Source organism: Delphinapterus leucas, chromosome 9 (genome assembly GCF_059928025.1).
Source record: "Delphinapterus leucas isolate spDelLeu-1000000601 "Yukka" chromosome 9, BTC_Dleu_Yukka2, whole genome shotgun sequence".
NCBI classification, from domain to species: domain Eukaryota; kingdom Metazoa; phylum Chordata; class Mammalia; order Artiodactyla; family Monodontidae; genus Delphinapterus; species Delphinapterus leucas.
Genome location: NC_143137.1, coordinates 8433707 through 8460182, shown reverse-complemented (window position 1 = coordinate 8460182; position 26476 = coordinate 8433707).

The following is a 26476-nucleotide window of genomic DNA, read 5'->3' as shown; positions in this document are numbered from 1 at the left end:
ATTTTTTCCAGTTCTTTTTTTTTTCACTTTTCCAGTTATTTTAGAGGACCATCTTTAACCAAGTTTATGACTTGAGGTTCCTAGACCTAAATCTATATGAGAACTAGCATATGACCCAAGTGTCTTAATAAAGGGTATTTCTCATTTTATTTTTTTTCTCCTTTGCTCAGAACCAAGGCATCCTCTAAAGGGGATAGGAATGAGGCGTTAAATTTTAGTTCATCCTTCCCTGGGTGTATAAATTTAGGGGGATCCTAGCTTAGTGAGTAGAGCCCCTCCAGTCCAATTCCCCATGTTTATTAAGCTTGGATCCTTGACTTTTGCCCCACAACTGCAAAGGTTGTCAAAATACCCCTATTTGCTGGGATTAGCACATGTCCTCACTTAAATCATGGTTTCGATGCTCAGCACACTGTTTTCCATTTAGAAATAATATAGTTTTTCAAGTAACCTTAGTTTGTTTTTTTTTTAATCGCCTTCATAGTTGGTCTAAATAACCTACTTGACATGAGTAAAAATGAACATTCTGTCGCATTTTTCTTTAACTCTTAAATGTGTCTTCTTAATATTTGGCTTGGATTTTTGTGTAAGATTGGCCTTAAATTGTCATTTCTCGTGTTTCTTGTCACAATTTTTAGTGTCGGAGTTATAATATCCACAAAAATTATTTGAGAGGGAATTGTTTCTTTCTTTTTTCTTCCCCTGTTCACCGTTGCTGTAAGATTGGAATGAATTTGAAAGATTGGTAGTGTTGACTGAAAAATAATGCACAACCTAAAAGCTGAAAATTATGTTTTATTCGGTGGACTTAACTGAGGACCTAAGCAGAGGGTACACTTGTCAGATGGCCCTGAGGGACTGTTCTGAAGCGGTAAGGAAAAAGCCAGGATATATAGGAGTTTTTGCAAAAGAAAAAAAACAAAAAACAAAAAACCCAGGTAGTAGGACCTCAAAGCATTACTGCTGATTAAAGAAAAACCAGACATCTCAAGTTAATGAATTTAGTGCTTTTTTTAATATATGGGAAGATGCAAGGGTCTGGGCTTATTGAAATTATTCCTTTACTATGCACCTGAGTTACCTGGGGCCAGTACCTGTTTTTCTCCATCCTGAATCCCTTCAGGGTGCACAGTCAGGGTGGCTGCAGTGGCTGCTTGTACCATATACTTGATGGCCGCAGCCTCCTTTGTTTACTGATATGGCAGGCGGCATTCTTTGTATACAGTAAAATTCACCTGTACTATCATATGAAGGTTTTTGTGAGATTTTTTACTCACAAACTCAGTTAGTTCAGTGGTTATGGTGCTATTCAGGCATCCTGTTCTTTGTAGAGTCGGGATCACAATCTAAAGTTCTGTCTATTTCATTAAGTTTTTAAAATTTTGGCATAAATTTGTTCATAGCCTTCTCATTATTTTCTTAATGTTGAGTGAATCTCAAATCTTGCCTCCACTTGTACCTTCTCCATTCTTGTCTTCATTATTCTCAACATTGTTATCTTTCCAAGAACAAGTTCTTAGACTCAGTAGTTCTTCTCAACTTTGTTTTCTATATCGTTAGTATCTATTCTTCCTACTTTCCTTGTATTTAATGTTTCTTTTTGTTACTTCCTAAGAATGCTCAACTGATATTTTATTCTTTATATTTAATGTAAGTGTTTAGAGCTGTCAGTTTCACTTACAGGTCCCCTTTAGGTACATCCCCCAAGTTTTGTTATATAGTATTTTCATTATTGTTTAGTAATGTTCAATATCTTTTAATATCCATCATGATTTTTATTAGTCCGTTTGTTATGTTAAAGTTTTGAAAAAATTTGATGTACATACACACAGAGACTTGTATTTTATTGGTTATTTCTGTATAAACACATTATAGTCAGAGATATTACTTCTTGGATATTCATTGAAAGACTTGCATTATGTTTTTTTATATAGCCAGTTACTGTAACGGTTCTGTGTTTTCTGGAGAAGATTGTATATTCTCTAACTGTCGAACACAGAATTATTTATGTATCTTTAGATCTAAGAACTTGGTCTAGTTTATTATTGTAAGATTAAGCAAGATAATTTATTAAAATTTATGACTGATGTTTATTAGGTAACATGTGGCAAACCCTGTCCACCTCATTGTTTCAATTAGTATTTCATAAAGATCAACTTGCTTTTTCAATTTTTTAAAAAAAATAAGATGCATTTCATTTTACTGGAAGAGGTGTATTTGTAGGGATATATGGCCACATATTATTATAGGGAATTCCCAGTTCTAAGCTGCACCTCTATATTGGCAGGAAAACAAGAACTAGTTAAGTGAAAACAAGCATTTGGCTGCCTATGGCAGTTCTGTGGTGTCACAGCAGGGTAAAAGTACTGGAAAGGTTGTATGACCAGATGGCCACGAAATCTGGAATGCCTAGGAATAGAAGTTCTAATTGATTCTGTAAAAAGAACTTTTAAAATTGCTGTAAGGCTAGTCCCAGCATGATCCAGTAATAATTAAAGGACATAATAATATTAAATAAGTAGAACTCAGAAGTAGGAAGCAAGACTCCTCTGTGCTTTCATATAACTCAGCCACACAATAGAAAAGGCAGAATGCATTCATGGATAGAGGAATTTACCTACACTCATTCTGGCTATTCATGAAATAGATGGACCTAAACCGTTCCATTGCAGAATGATTCTGCCAGTTTAATGCTTTTGGCTTCAAATAACAGAATACCTAAATAATAATGAACTTAAAATTGTCATTATTATTTAATCTAATAAGAAGCCTGGAGGGAAGGGGTTCCAGATTTGGCTAATTCTATGGCCCACTGGTGCTAGGCACTTTATTTTTCACTTCACAGTCCTTAATGGGCTGGCCTTTGTGGTCAGGTTTTTTTCCAGACATGGGTTGTTCTTACATAGCTGTACACAAAAGCGAGGAGGACTCTCAGTCTCTCTTTCTCTTTCTCTCTCTCTTTCTCTCTCTCTCTCTCTCTCTCTCTCTCTCTCTCTCTCTCTCTCACTCACACACACACACACACACACACACACACACACACACACCCTTCATGAGAAATATGCTGCCAGAATCCCCTAACAGATTTTATTTCAGATCTTCTTAGACATAATTATGTCATAGTTACATGGAATCCTGGATAACTAAGTATCTGACATGTTCAGCCTGTATTCTGGAAAGCTGGCCTACTCTCTTGATATGGAAGAAGATTGAGAACATTTCTTGAGTAAAGAACAAACAGAGTATCTAGAAGGATATTCTAAGGAATGTCAAGTTTTGGTTGTTCTTTTCTGTCTTTAATGTAAATAATGGCTAATTTAGAAACTTTTACTTTAGCTCTTAGATAGTACTTTTGTTCTTATTTTGAATGTAGGGGTGTCTAATGTTTTGAAACACTTCAATAAGGGAAGCCACAGTCTGCAGACCTTATGGTGGAGATGATTAAATACCTGTACCTTGTATGTCCTGCCCTGTTCCCCCACCCCACGGTCCAGTCAGTGCTAGAAGGAGAACTAGTTTGAGTTCAGGGGCCGCTCTAGTTAGCTGTGAACCTCAGGCAAATCACTTAACCTCTCTAGTACTGTACTTTCCATTTAAGTAAGGGTGCTGTGTGTCCACTGCATGGTTTCTCTGAAGTGATTTTCTCACAGTTGCTTTTGCCAATCATATCTTCGTAAGGTCTCCTATGTTTTTCTCATATTGTTGAAACACCCAATGAAAACAGAGCTGACATCTCTGTCAACTCATCAACTTAATTAAAAATAATTAATAAACACCTACTATGTATAAGATGCCCAAATGAATAGGTCACAGTTCCCTTTCTCAGGGGCTTACTGTAGAGATGCAGTTATTAAAATGTAAATCAACACATTAAAATACAAAACTCACAGAAGGCACAGACATAGAACAAAGGAAGGAATGCTTTATTGCAGTTAGGTTCTACACAATCACTTGGTTGGGTTAAGAACCTCTGGACTTTAGTCTGTATAAGAGAGAAAAGTATGGGAGGCTTTTAATACTTCATAACCATGTTTTTTCATTTGAAAAAAAAACCTCCTATGATTAATTTTGTTTATTCCTTCTCTCTCCTTTTTGTGGCTATGTATTTTCAGTTTCCAGTTGGACATCTTCTCCTAAACATCCTACAGGCCCTTCAAACTGAACATATCCAGAATCAAACTACTTGTCACCCCAAACTTCATCTTGCTCATTTGTTACCAGTTGTGACTTTAGTCTTTGCCTGGGGACATTTCTTAATAAATGCTATTTATGATTTTTTGGTTTTGATCTTATCTAGCCCAATATCAAAAAGAAATAGCTATAGTATATGTGCTACAACTGATTTATCAATGAATGGGTAGGTGAAAATATCCCAGGATATTTTAAACTTTAACACTGTGAACTCACATCACAAAGGGGATTTAATTCAATCCAACCATCCTCCCATTTCTTAAATATGGGCATTAATGTGAAGATTCATGTCTGAAATTAAGATATTAGTAAATGATTTTTTAAAATCTGGAAATATATATATTATGTGACTATGCAGTGACTCCTGTGGTCTTTGTATATCTCTTTTGTGGTGGAATTTAACAACTACAAATTTATGAGGATGGTAGTCTAGTAGAGGCCCCATTTAATTTCCCAAGAAACTACAGCTCACCTTTCTAACTTGGTTATTTTATGTACTGCTACTGACTTTTCTTCAGTTTTACATATGATGAATAATAAAAAATGTATTATTACATTGACTTTAACTCTTAGCCTTTGCTTTGACTCTGCAGGAGGAGACCTTTAATTTTTATATGCTTTGAAATTCATAAAAATTGACATTTTTGCCTCACAGCTTATTTTTCCACTCTCATATGCTTTTCCTCTTGACTGAATTGAGTCTTTAGTAGTATTGTGGAGGCTGCCAATTACAAAATTCTCCCAGATTCACAGAACGACCGTGGGCTTGAAGAATATGCTGGGTAAAATTGGAGAATGGTTATATTCTCTCAGATATTTTCAGATAAAAATCTTAAATGGACATTCTTTTTCAAATCAGTAGTATGTTATTAATAATTGTTACATTAACAGAACATATTTAGTGCAAAATGTTTGATCATGGCATGGTTAAAGTAATTATTTTGATCATATTAATCACTTCACTGTTTTTTAAATTTATGTGAGAGTATTTTATTTTTTTATTTTTTGTAATTGAAGTTGACTTACAATGTTGTATTAATTTCTGCTGTACAGCAAAGTAATTCAGTTATACATATATACCTTCTTTTTAAAATTCTTTTCCATTATGGTGTAATCACAGGACATTGAATATAGTTCGCTGTGCTATACGGTAGGACCTTGTTGCTTATCCATCCTGTATATAAAAGCTTACATCTGCTAACCCTGACCTCCCACTCCATCCCTCCCCCAACCCCCTGCCCCTTGGCAGCCACCAGTCTGTTCTCTGTATCTGAATCATTTCACTATTAAACTCAAGTATCACTCGTTTGACATGGAAAGAAATATAGGGCTAGTTTGTTTGCTCTGGCAGCCTCTCCTGGCTCACTCATTCATGTGTGTGTACTTTGTGTATGTGTATTTTGTTGCATATTTTAATAATACATATTATAGTCATACATATATATTAGTACACCTATGTGCGTGTCTTTAAATATATATGAGGGATGAGTGATGATCTATTGTATTGTTCAGCGAGGAACAAGGTTATGTAAACACTGTCTCTAAACCACATTGCATAGCAGAGCTTTCAGTGGATGGCACATGCTGTTACTACCACAGTGGCTTTAAGAGAGAGGATACAGCTCCCCATCCTGAGTATTTCCCCACAACACAGCCAGCGATAGGCTGAAACATTTGAAATAGCTTCCCTGCCTGTGGGGAGAAAGCTGCACAGGCTGTCAGGCCATGGCACAGTTACAGTTTTCATTGTAATATGTTAATAAACAAACATTCCTCTAGCTTAGCTGACATGCTCTTACCCCTGAAAGATAAACCTGGTTTGGGAATGCTGACACAGCGAATCTTCTGAGCCTATTAGAGTGAAAACAGTTCACCGTGATCTAAGGTAGCTAAAACTGTAAGTTGATGAATGTGCCTTGAGAGACCACTTAAGAACAGACACTGGCCGTCTGGGCTATATTTTAATGTCCCTTTCAGCTTTTTCATTTGGCAACATTTCATCTTCTGTTTGGCTCCTATCAGAATTTTCCTCAGTTTAAATTGTTATACTCTGTTGTTCATTCCTGAAATGTATCCCAGGAACTTTTTTCTCTCACTCTTATCAGAAGTCAAGAGAAATAGATCAGTCTTCAGTAATTTAGTAATTAATTTGGTACCATTTTACTCAGTCCTATCTTTTAAACGTATGACAATTACTCTGCATCTCCAGCTTTGTTTCGAGTGATAGAATTAATACTGAGACTTTATCTAACCTGAGAGTTAATGGGAAGAAAGTTTTAGCCAGTTATATGATTTTTTTTTAATGGCATAAAGTTAGAAAGCCTGCTGCATGCATTTCCACAATGCAAATGGCATCAGAACACTAGATAGCATTAGCCTAGACTCCACTCACCTCTACGCTGATGATGGCTAAGCCAATGCGAACATGATACTCAAAGTCCTTGGCAAAGCTCCCTCTCCACCAGTGGGGCTTGGCTGAGCCATGTCCTCACTTCCTCTGTGGCTCCTTTTGCTTCTATATTGGCTTGCTGACCAAGCCTCCATTGATTCATATTCACCTTATATACATTAGTCTATTCAATCACAATATTTCAATCTAACTGATCAGAGAGGCCTCACTGAGAAAAGATGAAGGATGTCCTAACTGTTTTTTTAACCCAGGATACCCTTTTTTTTTTTTTTTTTTTGGCTGCACAGCATGTGGGTCTTGGTTCCCTGACCAGGAACCAAACCCGTGCCCCCTGCAGTGGAAGTGTGGAGTCTTAACCACTGGACCTCTAGGGAAGTCCCCCCAGGATACCACTTTTTACAGCATTCCAAATGGCCAGCCTCAAAGTTGCTAATATTTCCCATGATTTGCATATTAGCAAAATATTTATCTTATTAGATTTTTTTTTTTTACCAAGAAAAGTCATTATATTAAACTTCCCATTTACCTACCAATTGAGGTAGGTACAAAAAACTACAGCCCTGACAGTTGTAAAATAATATTTTCATATTCTTTACTGAAAATGTAGTATAAATTTCTTTTACTGGTTTATTATTTTGATAAATTAAGCCCAAAGGAAAGAGGGTATATCTTATTATTTTAATATTTAATTGTTAGAGCATTGAAATATTATTTGAATGTACTTATTACTTTATAAAGGAGACTTCTTCATTTGACAAATGTATCATTCCCTTGAGCTGTTTCTAGGCATAGGCAGTAAATAGAAGATACTATGTCCAGAAACTTTCCTTGAATTTACCAGTTTTTATATTAAGTGTAGATCCTGGTACTGAATCGGATAGCAATGCTTGTTAATCACAGAGAGTCTGGGCAGGAGCGTATTAGTTTGTTGTACCCAAGCCCAGGTTTATTTTTTATTTTTTGGCTGGGTAAATAGTTATATTTTCTTTGGCACATTTTTTTATATGCAGAAAAAGATATACGTTGGAGGTAGAATAAACATTTTAAAAAATATAAACTGCCAATATTTTACTTACACTTCTAAAAAGAAGACTTGGGACAGATTCATTCATCAGAAGAAAGCAAACATAGTCTGCAAATCCATTTGTTTTATGTATCTTTCTCATAGGTGGTAGCAGTTTAGTCTAAATAATGGAAAGCCATACTGACAATAAAACTCATTCCACAGAGATGAATCTCAGATATTCCAATAGACCTGCATTGAGCCCTGTAAAACCTTTAGACTGTAATTCAAATTTTATCATTTTTCCCCTTACTCATAAAGGAGCAGGTTTTATCCCTATTTTCCCAAAGATATGACTAGGAAGGTGAAAATCTGCTAATGTTATAGACTTCTTAAGAAGGAATTTGGCCCTTTAGGGGTCAAATGGCTAAACGTCTGCTTTTTTATTTGTAACATGATTTTTCCACTGTTATCACTAAAAAGTAATTTATAGGTCTCTATGGACACTTACATTTCCCTCATCCACAATTTAACCAGTGCATTTATTTGAAATCAGTGTTGATTAAAAATTTTTTTTAACAATTTGGAGCAATGCCTGTGAGTCATTTATCCATATGTGGTTTGTAATATGCATTCCCAATCCCTGTACATATTAAACAACAAAGTGCCATGAAGAGGTATTTGTGTCTAGGTGAAGCTTGTTGACTACTGTATTTATCACATGATCAGGGACAATGAAGTGGTTCTTAAACTGTACTCCAAAGTCTTTTTATGAGACTACTTCCTCCAGAGGATGATCTGGTAGTTTCTGGCTGTGTTCTGGAAGCACAGGAAGGGAAGACACCTGGGGATTCCACTGTCCAATTTGCAGTATCACTAGCAATCCTAGTTTCACTCTCTCAAGGGCATACACACCCTCCTCCACCACTGGCTGAATCCAACTAGGATTCCCAGTGTCAGCTTCTCTCACAGCCTTTCAGGGGAGGGCAGAGGAGAGAAAGAGGAGAGATGCCATCTGCCGTTTGTCATCTCTCATGACACCTTGCACCTCCAGAGTTTGAACCTTTCTGAGGTTCAGCCCTGAAGCCTGGCTCACTTCTCTTGGGTATTTCTCTCCACAGGTACTTAAGTACTTTTCCTCTTCATCATCTCTGTTTCCACATCTCATCTACTTCACTATCTTTTAAAACTTTGTTGAAATCTGTCCCCCGTTACTGCACTCCAATTTCTTTGACGTTGCAAAATTTATACTTTTTATTGATCTTGTTATGTGGGTAAATTTTCAGAGACAGAGGGGTAGAGCCATGGTCAATTTATCATTCCCTGTGTCAGGATTTCTTATATGTTTGTGATTCATAGATATTTATGAGAAATTAATGAATGTTTCTGTCATCTTTCACAGAAATGTATGTACATATGACAATCTGCATAATACTGGGGTTTACGATAGGATGAATGGGTGGAAAGAAATACGATAATGTGTGGAGATTTCCTACATAGGCTGAGGAAGGTTAATCGTTTTTGGAAAAAAAACGCTGTGTCTGTCAAACTTTCTCTTTTAAAGCCCTTTTTTTTTTTACTAATTGTGAAGCATGCATGTTTTGGATGCTTACTTGGTATCATGTTTGTAACCCAGTACTGAGAATACAGAAGGTAGTTCTAGTGTTCAGGGAGCTTAAAGCACTTGGTAGGAGAGAAGTGAGAAACAGAATTATAACTAATATGATAGGAGCCTATAATCTAATTTATGCACTGGGAGCTCCTGAGGCACTTAGGAAAGGGACCAAGAGTTGGGGGTAAGGGAGCAATCATCCGGGAAGGTTTTCCTGAGGGAGTGGTGCTTGCATTTTTTGAAAATTTATTTTATCTATTTGAATACTAGGTGCAGACATATTTAGAATATTTTTTACGTTCTAGTGATTTTTCCTTTGTCGTTATATACTAACCTTCCTTATCCCTCATGGTGCCTTTTCCTTCATTTGTTTTAGGTTTTATCTTAAAATAGATTTTTGTCATTTCATCCTCCTCAGAAACAGTGAACATTACTGTGTGTCAGACCCTATACTTAACAATTTACATGCATTCAGTCCATAATATATGTATATTCAATTCATTCTCAAAATGATACTGTAAGATAGATACTATTATTTTCTCTCTTTAGAGATGAGGAAAAACCGTGATGCTCAATTTTTAAGTAATTTAGTGAAATATAAATTGGGAAAACTAGGAAAAGCAAGATCAAGCTCTACCTCTTCAAATATTAATACTAAAGCCAATATTATACACTGTATCAGTATTTTTGGATTCTATCACTAAGGCTGGTATATTAATATCATCATAGCCACACCAGGTTTTTTAAACTTGTATTTGCCTTGCTTATATTTTTTCATTTCCTTTACTCTCAACTTTTCTTAGTTCCTGTGTTTCAGACATGCTTCTTAGACATAGTATATTGTTAGATTTTAAAAAAATCTTACGGTACAAGCTGTCTTTTCAGTATGAAATTCAGTGTTTTTAAAATCGATTTTCATTATTGCTATACTTGGGCATACTTCTACCATTTCTTTTGCTTTTGGTCCAGCCTTTTCTTTGTTTCATTTTTCTTTCTTAAATAAATTTATTTATTTATTTTTGGCTGTTCTGGGTCTTTGTTGCTGCACACGGGCTTTCTCTAGTTGCAGCCAGTGGGGGCTACTGTTCATTGTGGTGCACGGACTTCTCATTGTGGTGGTTTCTCTTGTTGCAGAGCACGGGCTCTAGGCGCGTGGGCTTCGGTAGTTGTGGCACATGGGCTTCAGTAGTTGTGGCTCATGGGCTCTAGAGCGCAGGCTCAGTAGTTGTGGCACATAGGCTTAGTTGCTTCGCAGCATGTGGGATCTTCCCGGACCAGGGCTCGAACCCATGTCTCCTGCACTGGCAGGTGGATTCTTAACCAGTGCACCACGAGGGGAGTCCCTCTTTTTTTTTTTTTCAATAGATCTTTATTGGAGTATAATTGCTTCACAGTACTGTGTTAGTTTCTGTTGTACATCAAAGTGAATCAGCCATATGCATACATATATCCCCATATGCCCTCCCTCTCACCCTCCCTGTCCCACCCCTCTAGGTCATCACAAAGCAACGAGCTGATCTCCCTGGCTATGCTGCTGCTTCCCACTAGCTATCTGTTTTACATTCGGTAGTGCATATATGTTGATGCTACTCTCACTTAGCCCCAGTTCCCTCCCGCAACACCCTGTGTCCTCAAGTCCATTCTCTATGTCTGTGTCTTTATTCCTGCCCTGCCACCAGGTTCATCAGTACCATTTTTTCTTTTTTTAGATTGCATATATATGCGTTAGCGTACAGTATTTGTTTTTCTCTTTCTGGCTTACTTCACTCTGTATGACAGACTCTAGGTCCATCCACCTCACTACAAATAACTCAATTTCGTTTCTTTTTATGGCTGAGTAATATTCCATTGTATATGTGTGCCACATCTTCTTTATCCATTCATCTGTCAATGGACATTTAGATTGGTTCCATGTCCTGGCTATTGTAAATAGTGCTGCAGACAACACTGTGGTACATGTTTCTTTTTGAATTATGGTTTTCTCAAGGTATATGCCCAATAGTGGGATTTCTGGGTCGCATGGTAGCTCTAATTTTAGTTTTTTAAGGAACCTCCATACTGTTTTCCATAGTGGTTGTATGAATTTGCATTCTCACCAACAGTGCAGGAGGGTTCACTTTTCACCACACCCCTTCCAGCATTTATTGTTTCTACATATTATTGTAATGGCCATTCTGACCAGTGTGAGGTGATACCTCATTGTAGTTTTGATTTGCATTTCTCTAATGATTAGTGAGTTGAGTATCTTTTCATGTGCCTCTTGGCCATCTATATATCTTCTTTGGTGAAATGTCTATTTAGGTCTTCTGCCCATTTTTTAATTGAATTGTTTGTTTTTTGATATTGAGCTCCACAAGCTGTTTGTATATTTTGGAGATTAATCCTTTGTCCATTGTTTCATTTGCAAATATTTTCTCCCATTCTAAGGGTTGTCTTTTCATCTTGTTTGTAGTTTCCTTTGCTGTGCAAAAGCTTTTAAGTTTAATTAGGTCCTGTTTGTTTATTTTTGTTTTTATTTCCATTACTGTAGGAGGTGGATCAGCAAAGATCTTGCTGTAGTTTATGTCAAAGAGTGTTTTTCCTATGTTTTCCTCTAAGAGTTTTATAGTGTTTGGTCTTACATTTAGATCTTTAATCCATTTGGAGTATATTTTTGTGTATGGTGTTAGGGAGTGTTCTAATTTCATTCTTTTGCATGTAGCTGTCCAGTTTTCCCAGCACCACTTACTGAAGAGGGTGTCTTTTCTCCATTGAATGTTCTTGTTTCCTTTGTCGTAAATTAGGTGACCATATGTGTGTGGGTTTATCTCTGGGCTTTCTATCCTGTACCATTGATCTATATTTCTGTTTTCATGCCAGTACCATACTGTTTTCATTACTGTAGCTTTGTAGTATAGTTTGAAGTTGGGGAGCCTGAGTCCTCCAGCTCCATTTTTCTTTCTCAGGATGCTGTGGGTATTTGGGGTCTTTTGTGTTTCCATATGAATTGTAAATTTTTTTGTTCTAATTCTGTGAATAATGCCATTGGTAGTTTGAGAGGGATTGCATTGAATCTGTAGATTGCTTTGGGTAGTATAGTCATTTTCACAATATTGATTCTTCCAATCCAAGAACATGGTATATATCTCCATCTGTTTATGTCATCTTTGATTTCTTTCATCAGTGTTTTATAGTTTTCTGAGTACAAGTCTTTTACTTCCTTAGGTAGGTTTATTCCTAGGTATTTTATTCTTTTTGTTGTGATGGTAAATGGGATTGTTTCCTTAATTTCTCTTTCTGATTTTTCATTGTTAGTATATAGGAATGCCAGAGATTTCTCTGCATTAATTTTGTGTCCTGCAATCTTACCAAATTCGTTGATTAGTTCTAGTAGTTTCTGATGGTATCTTTAGGATTTTCTATGTATATTATCATGTCATCTGCAAACAGTGACAGTTTTACGTCTTTGTTTCCAATTTGTATTCCTTTTATTTCCTTTTCTTCTCTGATTGCCATGTCTAGGTCTTCCAGAACTATGTTGAATAATAGTGGCGAGAGTGGACATCCTTGTCTTGTTCCTGATCTTAGTGGAAATGCTTTCAGTTTTTCACCATTGCGTACGATGTTTGCTGTGGGTTTGTCATATATGGCCTTTATTATGTTGAGGTAGGTTCCCTCTATGCCCACTTTCTGGAGAATTTTTATTGTAAATTGGTGTTGAATTTTGTCAAAGTGTTTTCTCCATCTATTGAGATGATCATATGGTTTTTATTTCTTAATTTGTTAATATGGTGTATCACATTGATTGATTTGCATATATTGAAGAATCCTTGCATCCCTGGGATAAATCCCACTTGATTATGGTGTATGATCCTTTTAATATATTGTTGGATTCTATTTGCTTGTATTTTGTTTAGGATTTTTGCATCCGTGTTCGTCAGTGATATTGGTCTATAATTTTCTTTTTTTGTGATATCTTTTTCTGGTTTTGGTGTCAGGGTGATGGTGGCTTCGTAGAATGAATTTGGGAGTGTTCCTCCCTCTGCAGTTTTTTGGAAGAGTTTGAGAAGGATTGGTGTTAGCTTTTACCTAATGTTTGATAGAATTTGCCTGTGAAGCCATCTGATTTTGAACATTTGTTTGTTGGAAGATTTTTCATCACAGTTTCAACTTCATTACTTGTGATAGGTCTGTTTATATTTTCTAATTCCTCCTGGTTCAGTCTTGGAGAAATGTACCTTTCCAAGTATTTGTCCATTTCTTCATGGTTGTCCATTTTATTGGTATATAGTTGTTTGTAGTAGTCTCTTATAATCCTTTGTATTTCTGCAGCATCAGGTGTGATTTCTCCTTTTTCATTTCTAATTTTATTGATTTGCATCCTCTCCCTTTTTTCTTGATGAGTCTGGCTAAGTAAGGGTTTATCAATTTTGTGTGTCTTCTCAAAGAACCAGCTTTTAGTTTCATTGATCTTTGCTTTCGTTTTCTTTGTTTCTATTTCATTTATTCTGCTCTGATCTTTATGATTTCTTTCCTTCTACTGGTTTTGGGTTTTCATTGTTCTTCTTTCTCTAGTTGCTTTAGGTGTAGGGTTAGATTGTTTGTTTGAGATGTTTCTTGTTTCTTGAGGTAGAATTGTATTGCTATAAACTTCCCTCTTACAACTGCTTTTGCTGCATCCCATAGGTTTTGGATTGTCGTGTTTTCATTGTCATTTTTTTCTAGGTATTTTTTGATTTCCTCTTTGATTTCTTCAGTGATCTCTTGGTTATTTAGTAGTATACTGTTTAGCCTCCATGTATTTGTGGTTTTTACAGTTTTTTTCCTGTAACTGATTTCCAATCTCATAGTGTTGTGGTCAGAAATGATAATACAATTTCAATTTTCTTAAATTTTCTGAGGCTTGATTTGTAACCCAAGATGTGATCTGTCCTGGAGAATGTTCTGTGTGCACTTGCGAAGAAACTGTATTCTGCCACTTTCAGGTGGAATGTTCTATAAATATCGATTAAATCTATCTGGTCTATTGTGTCATTTAAAGTTTGTGTTTCCTTTTTTTATTTTCTTTGGATGATCTGTCCATTGGTGTAAATGGGGTATTAAATTCCCCTACTCTTATTGTGTTAGTGTCAATTTCCCCTTTCATGGTTGTTAGCATTTGCCTTATGTATTGAGGTGCTCCTATGTTGGGTGTATAAATATTTATAATTGTTATATCTTCTTCTTTGATTGATCCCTTGATCATTATGTGGTGTCCTTCCTTATCTCTTGTAAGTCTTTATTTTAAAGTCTTTTTTATCTGATATGAGTATTGCTACTCCAGCTTTCTTTTGATTTCCATTTGCGTGGAATATCTTTATCCATTCCTTCACTTTCAGTCTGTATGTGTCCCTAGATCTGAAGTGGGTCTCTTTTAGACAGCATATATATGGGTCTTGTTTTGCTATCCATTCAGCCAGTCTGTGTCTTTTGCTTGGGGCATTTAGTCCATTTACATTCAAGGTTATTATCGATATGTATGTTCCTATTACCATTTTCTTAATTGTTTTGGGTTTGTTTTTGTGGGTTATTTTCTTCTCTTGTTTCCTGCCTAGAGAAGTTCCTTGAGAATTTGTTGTAGAGCTGGTTTGGTGGTGCTGAATTCTCTTAGGTTTTGCTTGTCTGAAAAGCTTTTGCTTTCTCTGTTGAATCTGAATGAGATCCTTGCTGGGTAGAGTAATCTTGGTTGTAGGTTTTTCTGTTTCATCACTTTAAGTATATCCTGCCACACACTTCTGGCCTGCAGAGTTTCTGCTGAAAAATCAGCTGATAACCTTATGGGGATTCCTTTGTAAGTTATTTTTTGTTTATCCATTGCTCCTTTTAATATTTCTTTTTGAATTTATGTTTTGTTAGTTTGATTAATATGTGTCTTGGTGTGTTTCTTCTAGGGTTTATCCTGTATGGGACTCTCTGTGCTTCCTGGACTTGGGTGACTATTTCCTTTCCCATGTTAGGGAAGTTTTCCACTATAATCTCTTCGAATATTTTCTCAGACCCTTTCTTTTTCTCTTCTTCTGGGACCCCTATAATTCGAATGTTGGTGCGTTTAGTGTTGTCCCAGAGGTCTCAGACTGTCTTCAATTGTTTTCATTCTTTTTTCTTTATTTTGCTTCTCAGCAATTATTTCCACCATTTTGTCTTCCAGCTCACTTATTCGTTTTTCTTCCTCAGTTATTCATTCCTTGTAGTGTATTTTTCGTTTCAGTTATTGTGTTGTTCATCTGTTTGTTTGTTCTTTAGTTCTTTTACATCTTTGTTAAACGTTTCTTGTATTTTCTCAATCCGTGCCTCAATTCTATTTCTGAGATTCTGGCTCATCTTTCCTATCATTACTCTGAATTCTTTTTCAGATAGATTGCCTATTTCCTCTTCATTTATTTGGTCTTATAGGTTTTTACCTTGCTCCTTCATCTGTGACGTATTTTTGTGCTGTCTCTTTTTTTTTTTTTTTAATGCCTGAGATTGTGTTCCTGTCTTACTGGTTATTTGGCCTGAGGCTTCCAACACTGGAATTTGTAGGCTCTTGGGTATAGCTGGGTCTTGGTGATGAGATGAGGACCTCTGGTAGACCACACTCCAATGACTGTTCCCTGGGGTCTGAGGTTTTCTGTTAGTCCAGTGGTTTGGACTCAGAGTTCCCACTGCAGGAGCTATGGCCCAATCCCTGGCGGTTCGCTTGAGGGCTCCTCCCGTTTCCTTGGGCATCGGGGTCCCCACCAGCGTCCGGCAGGCACCCTAGTTGTGGGGAGACACGAACTCTGCGTCTTCCCACACCGCCATCTTGACTCCAGCCCTGGTCCTGCTTTTTCTTTCTTCCTTTTATACCTTCGTTTTTTCATTCCTTTGGCTCCATCAAATATTTTTTTAAAAATATATCTCCCCCACTAGTAAATTTCCTATTTTAGGGATTATCTCTATAATTTTTAAATGAATATTTATAAAAGTCAAAAGTAACTTAACATCTTGATCTTTGTCCCGAACTATGAAAGAAACTTGGTGTTTCTTGGGCTGCCATAACAGGATACCACAGACTGGGTGGCTTAAGCAACAGAAATTTATTTTCTCATGGTTCTGGAGGCTGGAAGTCAAAGATCAACATGCCAAGGTTGGTTTCTAGTGAGGACTCTCTTCAGAACTTGTAGGTGGCTGACTTATCACCACACCTTCACATGACCTTTCCTTTGGGCACATAGGGAGAGAGAGCGATCTCTGGGTCTCTCCCTCTTCTTATAAGGACACCAGTCCTATGGGATTGGGGCTTGCCCTCATGACCTCATTTAACCTTAATTACCACCTAAAGGCCCCATCTCCAAACAGTCACATTGGAGGTTGGGGCTTTAACATATGAATTTTGAGGGGGATAAAATACAGTCCACGACACTTGGCGTAACATAACTGTGCTCATCCTCTACCATCCTGTATCCTACTTTTGTCCTGCAATTTTGTTCTACCTCTTTTTTAACTTCAATATTACATTTTTATAAATTTATTTTTATGTAGTCACTGTATTTTTAGGTTTTCCCATGTTTGCCAGTTTTTTCTCTTACTGTGCCTTCCTGTGTTTCTCCTCTTTCTGGACTTATTTCCTTTCCATTTGACACACATTCTCTACTTTTAATGGTTTCTAATCAGGGTCTGTTGGTAACCTGCTTCAATTTTCGTTTTTCTGAAAATATCTTAATTTCATCTTCTTTCTTTTGATAGTTTAGCTTGATGTACAATTCTAGATTGGAATTTTATTTTCTTTCAGCGCTTTCAATGTATTATTCTATTGCAGTCTACCTTTTGTTTCCCCTTGTTAAGAAGTTTCCTGTCTGCTTTAATATTGTTTCTTAGGAGTAATCTCTCTTCTCTCTTGCTTATTTTTATGCTCCTTGGCGACTTGCTCTTACACCATTGTGTGTAAGATTGATTTTTTTAAAAAAATCTTGTTTGGAAATTATTGTCCTCCCTGAATCTAAATTTTTAGTCAGTTCTGGAAAACTCTTAGACATTCTATCTTTGAATTCCTTCTCCATAATTCTCTCTTTTCTCTCCTTCTGAAATGTTAATTAAATATATGTTAGACCTCATTTCATCCTCCACATGTTAATATTTGTATTTAATATTTTTAATCACTTTTTCTCCTAGACTACTAGATGTCCAATCTATCTTTCAATTCACAAATACATTCTATAGCTTTGTCTCATCTGCTTAACACAACTAATGAGTTTCTAATTTCAATAATATATTTTTTTTCTTGGAGAATCTATTTGGTTATTTATCAAATCTGACTGGTTCTTTTTAATATTAGCTCATTCCTTTCTTATATATTTTGTTCCACCTTTTATTTCTTTAAATAATTTTTGAATGTTTTACCATATTCTCAATCTTAAAATTTACCTGAAATCTATAGGAGCCAAATTTTTATGTGTGATGTTTCTGCTGAATCTTGTTCATTATGCTTGTTTTCTTATGTTTTGCATCTTTAAATTATGAGTTTAAATTTCTCTGGCTTTTATCTTCAGGAGTCTTGTAATTCCAGAGTCAATCCAGAGAGGATTTATGCCTCGTTCAAAAGATAGCAATTTAGAACTACTTTCTGTATTTTAATTTCTTGGCTTGGGGGTTATACCCTATTAGCCAGAGTAAATTTGAAAGCCATAATGTTGTTGAACAAGCCTGTGGCTTATGAATTCTCAGAAAGTAATTTCTTTTTCATTTTCTTTCTATAGGCCAGTGAATAACAGAGACAAGTTTCCTTGTCACCTCTCTTTGCTGACTAGTGAATTTTTCTCCAGTATCTGCTTCAACTGCAATTTTAGCATTTTTAGGCTTTATGTGCTAGTGTGGGGGCGTGGACAAGGAGGGGTGTTCCTATTCCTTGCACAAGTCCAACACTTGATTTCTAATTCTGCTTGGCCTTTAAAATCCAAACTTCTGCATTACAAAGATTAGCAAATACCCTCTGAATACTAACCTAACAGCCCAGTATCATCAGGTACCCTGTAGTTTAGAGTTTTCCCTTTCTTTCTTTCTTTCTTTTTTTTTTTTTTGCGGTACACGGGCCTCTCACTGTTGTGGCCTCTCCCGTTGCGGAGCACAGGCTCTGGATGCGCAGCCTCAGCGGCCATGGCCCACGGGCCCAGCCGCTCTGCGGCATGTGGGATCTTCCCGGACCGGGGCAGGAACCCGTGTCCCCTGCATCGGCAGGCGGACTCTCAACCACTGCGCCACCAGGGAAGCCCTCTTTCTTTCTTTCTTTCACCCCCGCTGAAAGTTTCTCCTACCTTATTGGATACATAGAGATATAATTTAAAGGATGTGTGTTACATTTTATCTAGCATTTCTGTGTGTTTTGAACTGAAAAAGTAAGTTTCAGGCTCCTCACTTTGCTGTATCATAGGAAATGGAATTATCTAGAGATTTATTTATTTGTATCTCTTTCCTAAATACTCTACAGTATGTTATTCTTGAATGTTAAATGTTGTTAAATAAATTCTCATAGCAGAGAATTTGTGTTATGTTAAAAAATTGAGATGTGGTAGAAGTTTTACAAATGTATTTATATGCAACAAGTCTTTTTTTAGTAACTCAGAATAGACAGTGTCGGCATTTTGGGGAAAATTATTATTATTATTATTTTTTTTTTGCGGTACGCGGGCCTCTCACTGTTGTGGCGTCTCCCGTTGTGGAGCACAGGCTCCGGACGTGGAGGCTCAGCGGCCATGGCTCACGGGCCCAACCGCTCCGCTGCATGTGGGATCTTCCCAGACCGGGGCACGAACCCGTGCCCCCTGCATCGGCAGGCAGACTCTCAGCCACTGCACCACCAGGGAAGCCCGAAAATTATTATTTTTGGAGAGTATTGAGTTAGTGAAATTTGAAGCATTCTAAAAAGTATTGGGTTGGCCAAAAATTGCCTTTGGTTTGTAAGTAAAAATAAAAGACTTATTTTCACCAAGAACTTTATTGAGCAACATATTCACCCTTTTGTTCCACTACCTTCTGCCATTTTTCAGGTAATTTCATAATTCCATCTTCCCAAAACTTTTTATCTTTTTGAGCAAAGAACTGTTCCAGGTGCCTTTTACAGTCTTCCAGGGAATTGAAACTTTTTCCATTAAGAGAATTTTGTAAAGACCTAAATAAATGGAAACCCGAAGGTGCAATGTCTGGTGAATATGGTGGATGAATCAGAACTTTCCAGCCCAGCTGTAGCAGTTTTGCCTCGTCATCAAAGAAACGTGTGGTCTTGTGTTATCCTGATAGAAGATTATGCATTTTCTGTTGACTAATTCTGGATGCTTTTCATCGAGTGCTGCTTTCAGTTGGTCTGCTTGGGAGCAGTACGTGTTGGAATTAATCGTTTCATTTTCTGGAAGGAGCTCATAATCGTGGACTCCCTTCCAATCCCAACATGTACATAACATCACCTTCTTTGGATGAAGACCGGCTTTTGGTGTGGCGGTGGTGGTTCATTTCACTTGCCCCACGATCTCTTCTGTTCCACATTATTGTACAGTATCCGCTTTTCATCGCCCATCACAATTTGTTTTAAAAACGGAAAGTTTTCATTATGTTCCAGTAGAGAATTGCCTGTGGAAATATGGTCAAGAAGGTTTTTTTCACTTAACTTATGTGGAACCCAAACATCAAAGTGATTCACATAACCAAGCTGGTGCAAATGATTTTCAAAGCTTGATTTGGATATTTTGAGTATGTCAGCTGTCTCCCATGTGGTATAACATTGATAGTTCTTAGTTAATGTCTCGATTTGATCACTGTCAGCTTCATCTGGTTTACCCAAATGTGGAGCATCGTCCAGTGAGAAATCTCCAGCACGAAACTTTGCAAACCACTTTTGACACGTGCAATCAGTCACAGCACCTTCTGCATACACTGCACAAAACTTTTTGTGCATTTCGGTTGCGCTTTTACTTTTCTTAAAATAAAGCATAATGTACTGAAAATCTTGCCTTTTTTCTCCCATCTTCAATATTAAAATGACTATGCAAAAATTCACCAATTTTGATAAGTCGTTTTTTAAATGCACGCTGATATGATAGCTGTCACATACAATCTAACAAAATTGTTTTGAATGAAGTTAAAACTAAGTGCTACAAGAGCCAACTTATGGAAAAAAATAAACGTTTTTGCCAACCCAATATTTTACCTTCAAACTCTAACATCAGACTTCATTGATGAACATGGAAACATTATCACAACTGAAAAAAAGCGCCATCATTGTACAGAGTGCAGAACATTGAAGTCTCAAAAGATCACATCAAGGGTAATAACATCATCATCAACAACAATAATTGTAACACCAAGTAGAAGGGAAGGAGGTGGAAAAAGGATAGGTCATGGACTCCTGTTTTGGGCCAAGCACCCTTCTAAGCACCAAACCAACACAGGTTGAAAATTTCTTGCCTATTCAGTTTCAAAGCAACACAATTTGGCTTTGTATTGATTTGAAGTTAATTTCCAGAATATCAAATATAGTCATATTTAGAAGCATTCCAAAGCCAGGTAGAAATTGCCTTGATTTCCTAGTATTTTGGATTATAGATATTATTGTAATGCAGATAATTGTGATTCTAGTTTACATGCACATTTTCCTTTTTCACATGTAAAAATACTAATAAAGAAAGGCAGAGTCCTCCCCCCTCAAAATATTAAAAAATACATAGGCTTTTAAAATGGGACTATTTGTAGGAGTGATGAGAAACTAATTTCTAATTTACAGTATAAAACAAATCTCTCAAATATCAAAATACTTTTAAAAGTGAGAAATTACCATGTTATTTAATCAAAGCCATGCATTTAACAGGCTCCTAATGATAATAATTACCATTACTGAGCACCTACTGAGTGCCAGTCACTGTGCTAGGTGCTTTTCTTACAGTATTTTATTTAATGTTTACAAAAACCACATGAATTGGGTATTATTAATCCTGTTCTTCAACTGAAGAAACTGAAGTTAAGACCAGACAGGGGGAGATAGGGGAAAGGGGAAGATGTTGGTCAAAGGATGCAAATACACAGTTATGTAGGATTGTAAGTCTAGAGAGAGATCTAATGTACAGCATGGTGTTAATCATATTATAATTAATCATATTGTATAGTGGAAATTTGCTAAGAGAACAGATTTCAGGTCCTATCACCACACAACAAAAATTGGTAACTCTCTGAGGAGATGGATGTGTTAATTAGCTTGACAGTAATAATCATTTCACTATTTAGATATATATTAAAACATAATGTTGTACACCCTAAATATATACAATTTAATTTAAAAAATACATTAAACAAAAGCCAAGTGACCTAGTCAAGGCATAACTATGTAACTAATATATGCAGGACTGGGATTCCAGCCAGTTCTGCTGTTCTGCAGCCCATACTCCTGACCACTAAGATTGTATTTTACAAAGTATTGTATTATTCCACAGTAATCAACAAACAGTTTATACAGAAGGATCAAGAAGACAATACTATTTTATTTTGTGAATGTATGAATGTACTTGTCTGTTTTATGTGTTACATACACTAAAGGGAATGGTCATAAAGAATCAAAGTTATCAAATGTAAAAGTCTTTTATTTTGCATTTTGCACTCTCTCTCTATACGAATACACAACTAAGTTTTCCGAAATTCACTTAACATTTAAAAAAAGACATAAAAGAGTTAAATTATTCCGTTTGGTAATTCTGCTCTTCTTTTTATGGTGACCCTGGGGCAACAATGGCTTTTAAAATCATATTGTACAATTTGATCTGCAAATTGCTAACTATCCCAATTTTTCAAGATATGTAGTCTGCTTCTCTGATTTCCTTTTATTTTTCTATGTTCTTGTAATTTTCTTCATGATTATTAAAAGACACTCATAGAAATATGTCCAGTATCTTCTAAATTTAAGCTAATTTTGGTATAAATACACTTTACTTATCTTATGAGTATTGTATGAGGATAGGAGGGGAGATTCACAAATACTTTTATTTGAAAATTTTTGATCTTGCTAAGGCAATAAAGTTTTGATAAACAGTGTTTTTTAAACAATATATTGATACTAATGTTTATATATTTTTAAATATTCTAAAATATACATATTTTACACTGTAAAGCAATTATACTCCAATAAAGAAATTTAAAAAAAAAATATATATATACATATTTTAAATTAATCTAGCTTCCTAAGTGGTCCAATAAATTATATTAAATTAATTTTAATTAAATAAAGTTAAACTGATAAATACTGTTTTTAAAAAGAAATAAAATTTTGTTTTCATAATGTAAGAACCCATGTTTTGTATATCACTGTAAATATATTTTGCATTTGGAAAACTAGAACGTTAGAGGGAAAGAAAAACCTTGGAAATTTTTAAAAAATCCTATTAATTCATTTTATCAAATAAATAAAAGACTCCTGATCACGTTGTAACATTATCAGATTAATATTTTTAATACGGATCACTTAGGCTTCATGCTGGAGATGGATTGGAAGTGGGTGGTGGAGAAGGTGTGATAGTCTGATCTCAGATGGTCATGAAGAGACTGAGGATTATTTAAAAGATGGAACCGACATGATGTGATTGTGCATACAGGGAGTGAGGATGGAGGTGCCAGGGATTACTCTTGATTGTTTAATATGTGCAACATTTTAGATGAGGAAATTGAAGTTGACTTTTTGAGTGACTGTTGGTATAGGGACAATGACAAAATACCACCTGGGATCAAGAACAATATATCTTGAGTTTTGAACATGTGTTAAATATTAGAATGGGGAAGTCCAAGAACCTCTGGATACATTAGTCCTCAGCTCAGAAGAAAGACCTGTGATGGAGATATCATTGGAGACCTACTCATATGGTAGTTCAAACAATGGGTTTGGGTAATGCTATTATTGTGGAGAGACTACCAAGAAAACCGACATGGCCCAGGACAAACTTTGATGAACTCCTACATTTATACACCAGGTAGGAGGCAAGCAATCAGTAAATGAAATTGAAAAGATATTGCTAGAAAAGTATAAAGAAAACCTGGGACAATATAATACTCTGTTAGCCAAGGAAAGAGATAAAATATTCAAGGAGTGAGAATGGTCTTCTCAAACTCTTCCATTACTTGCATTTTACTTACTCATTTGGATAGGCAGTAACATTTTTAGTACAATTATGTTCAGAGACCTGTCTTCCTAATGAGATTTTAACATTCTTAAGGATAAAAATAACATAGTTTTGGATCTCTGATAAATACAAAGACAATTGAAATAATATAAACCATTTGAAATAATAGAAATGGTGATGATGTTGATTTCTGGATCTCTTTGGTGTATACTCTGGGCATTTTCTAGGCACTTACTTTGTAGTTATATTCTTACTAATTCTTTACAACAACCTCCTGTGCTTATACATTTCATCAGTTTTATAAAATATTGTTTTATAAACTATTGTAAGTTTTCCTATTTTATACATAAAAAAATAAGAAACAGAGCGTTTAATTAATTTCCCCAGGGGGAAAAAATTGATAGAGACAAAATTCTTAATATTATATCTACTACTCATTTATTATAAATAAACAGTAGATAAACATAAATGTAATAAACATAAATGACATCCTACATTTGAAAAAGCCAACAGATTATATTAAATAATTTACAAAATTAAAATTAACTCATAAAAATCACCTCCAAAGATGTTAGTTAGCCTTTCATTAGTAGACCACTGTTTGATAATGGAATGTTAGGAGCACTGTGCTTTCTGCTCTCCCACATGTTGTGTGCTTTTAAAACAATGCAATTTGTTATCCACACCCACTTTTCCAGTTTCCCATTGATCTAAATGGTAAACCCAAGTCAAGCCCTAAGTCTTCATGTAATTTGGATTCTGTGATCTTTGATATTGTTAATCATTCCTTCACTTCCTTAATACCACTCCTTGGTTTTTCTTCTACCTCTTTCTCAGTTTTATTCACTAGTTTATTTTCCTGCTTCTACCACTGATATGTAAATTATTTCTAGAGTTCCAGCCTTGAAGTTCTTTGCTTAGCGCACTGTACAATTTCTTTATACAATCTCCTCCACCTCCATAGCATAGTGACTGAAAAACGTCCTCAAATTCTGATCCCTCTCCTGATGTCCAGATATTAATATTAATCTATGGATTGAATATTTTACCTTAGATATCCCAGTGGTACTTCAGACTTGAAAAGGCTAGCTTTGAACTCATCAGAACCACCCACCATCCTTTCTCCTCTCCTCTCCTTTCATTCCACTCCTTAAAGACCTGATGCTTTTCCTGCATCTTCTTTTTCATAGAGGCAAAAGCATCCATGTAGTTGCTCACCCAGAAATCTGAGTCATTCTAATCGTCTCTCTCTCTGTACAGTACTCATATCCAGTAGATCAGCCAGTTCTGTCATATCTTCCTATGAAATATTTTTCATCCATTCCCTCTACATCAGCTTTATTGACATAGTTTAGATAAGAATTTGTAATTTATCCAATGACTCTTTTGTAAAACAATCCTTATCTCCTGTTTTCCTTCTACCAGCTTATTCCTATCTCCACCAGAGAGAAAATAACATAATACAAATTGATTATTTCCTTGCTCAAAATTCTTCAGTGGCTTTTTGTTCATTTAGTAGACAATGTTTGAGCCCCTACTATGTAAGAGATCTAGGAGTCAAAGTCTCATGGAGGGTACATTCCAGTAAAAGGAGAAAAAACAGTAAACAAAAATATATAATGTGGTGATAAGAGTTATGAAAAATGAATCAGATAAGGGGGATAGAGCATCAAGGGGGTGGGGGAATGTTATTTAACTGGTGATCAGAGAAGGCCTCTCTGATAAGGTAACTGAAACAGAGTCCTGAAGGAAGTGAAGATGCAAGATATCACCTCATTCCAGGATAAAAATGCAAACATATTCACTCACTTGATCATTCACCTAAGAAATACAGAGGGGTCAATAAAGCCCGAAAAATGGAGATTATATTACGTTATAAAGGAGAGCTTCAATCTGTTGAAAAATAATTTATTTACAAACTTTATAATAGACACTTTGTATCTTGAACATCTCCCTTATATCCTATGGATTGTTTTAATGTAAATAGATTGGTAAATTTTATGCTATGTGTGTTTTTCTCAACAAATATGTTTTTTTTAATTAATAGAGAAATAAGACAATACAGTTGCTGTTATGAAACTATTATACTAAAGGGGAGAAAAACACATTCAGAAACACACACACGTGTAAGTAAATAAACCAATCCAGATAATTATAAATTGTGACAAATTCTATGACAAGAAATAAGTAGCTGAGGAACTGGAATGAGAAAATGGATAGAATAATTTTAAGTAGAGTGGTCTTGGAAGGCCCCCTCTCAGAAGGTGATATTTGAGCTGACCTGAATCATAAGTCAGCCCTGAAAACTGCAAGTGTGAAGAAAATTCCAGGCAGAAAGGTCTTGGTTTTCCTAAAGCACAGGCAAGAGAATGGGGGTGGCTGAAGCATAGTGAGCAAGAATAGGCACTTTTTTTTAACTGAAGTATAGTTGTGTCAGTTTCAGTTGTACATCAAAGTGATTCAGATTTTTTTGAGGGGGGTAGGAATAGACATCTTAAAGCATTTAATTTGGGAGCTAGTAGTCACCCCAAAATACAACAGAACCATTTTTTTTTTGCGGTACATGGGCCTCTCACTGCTGTGGACTCTCACTGTTGTGGCCTCTCCCGTTGCGGAGCACAGGCTCCGGACGCGCAGGCTCAGCGGCCATGGCTCATGGGCCCAGCCGCTCCACGGCATGTGGGATCTTCCCGGACTGAGGCACGAACCCGTGTCCCCTGCATCGGCAGGGGGACTCTTCAACCACTGCGCCACCAGGGAAGCCCAGGAGTCCGTTTTTTTTGTTTTGTTTTGCTTTTTTATAAATTTATTTATTTTATTTTTATTCATTTCTGGCTGCATTGGGTCTCCGTTGAGGTGCGCGGGCTTCTCACTGCGGTGGCTTCTCTTGTTGCGGAGCACAAACTCTAGGTGCGCAGGCTTCAGTAGTTGTGGCACATGGGCTCAGTAGTTGTGGCACACGGGCTCAGTAGTTGTGGCTCGCGGGGTTAGTTGCTCCGCGGCATGTGGGATCTTCCTGGACCAGGGCACGAACCGTGTCCCCTGCATCGGCAGGTGGACTCTCAACCACTGCGCCACCAGGGAAGCCCATAACTGAACCATTTTTAAATGTGACAAATGTATTTGAAGCATAA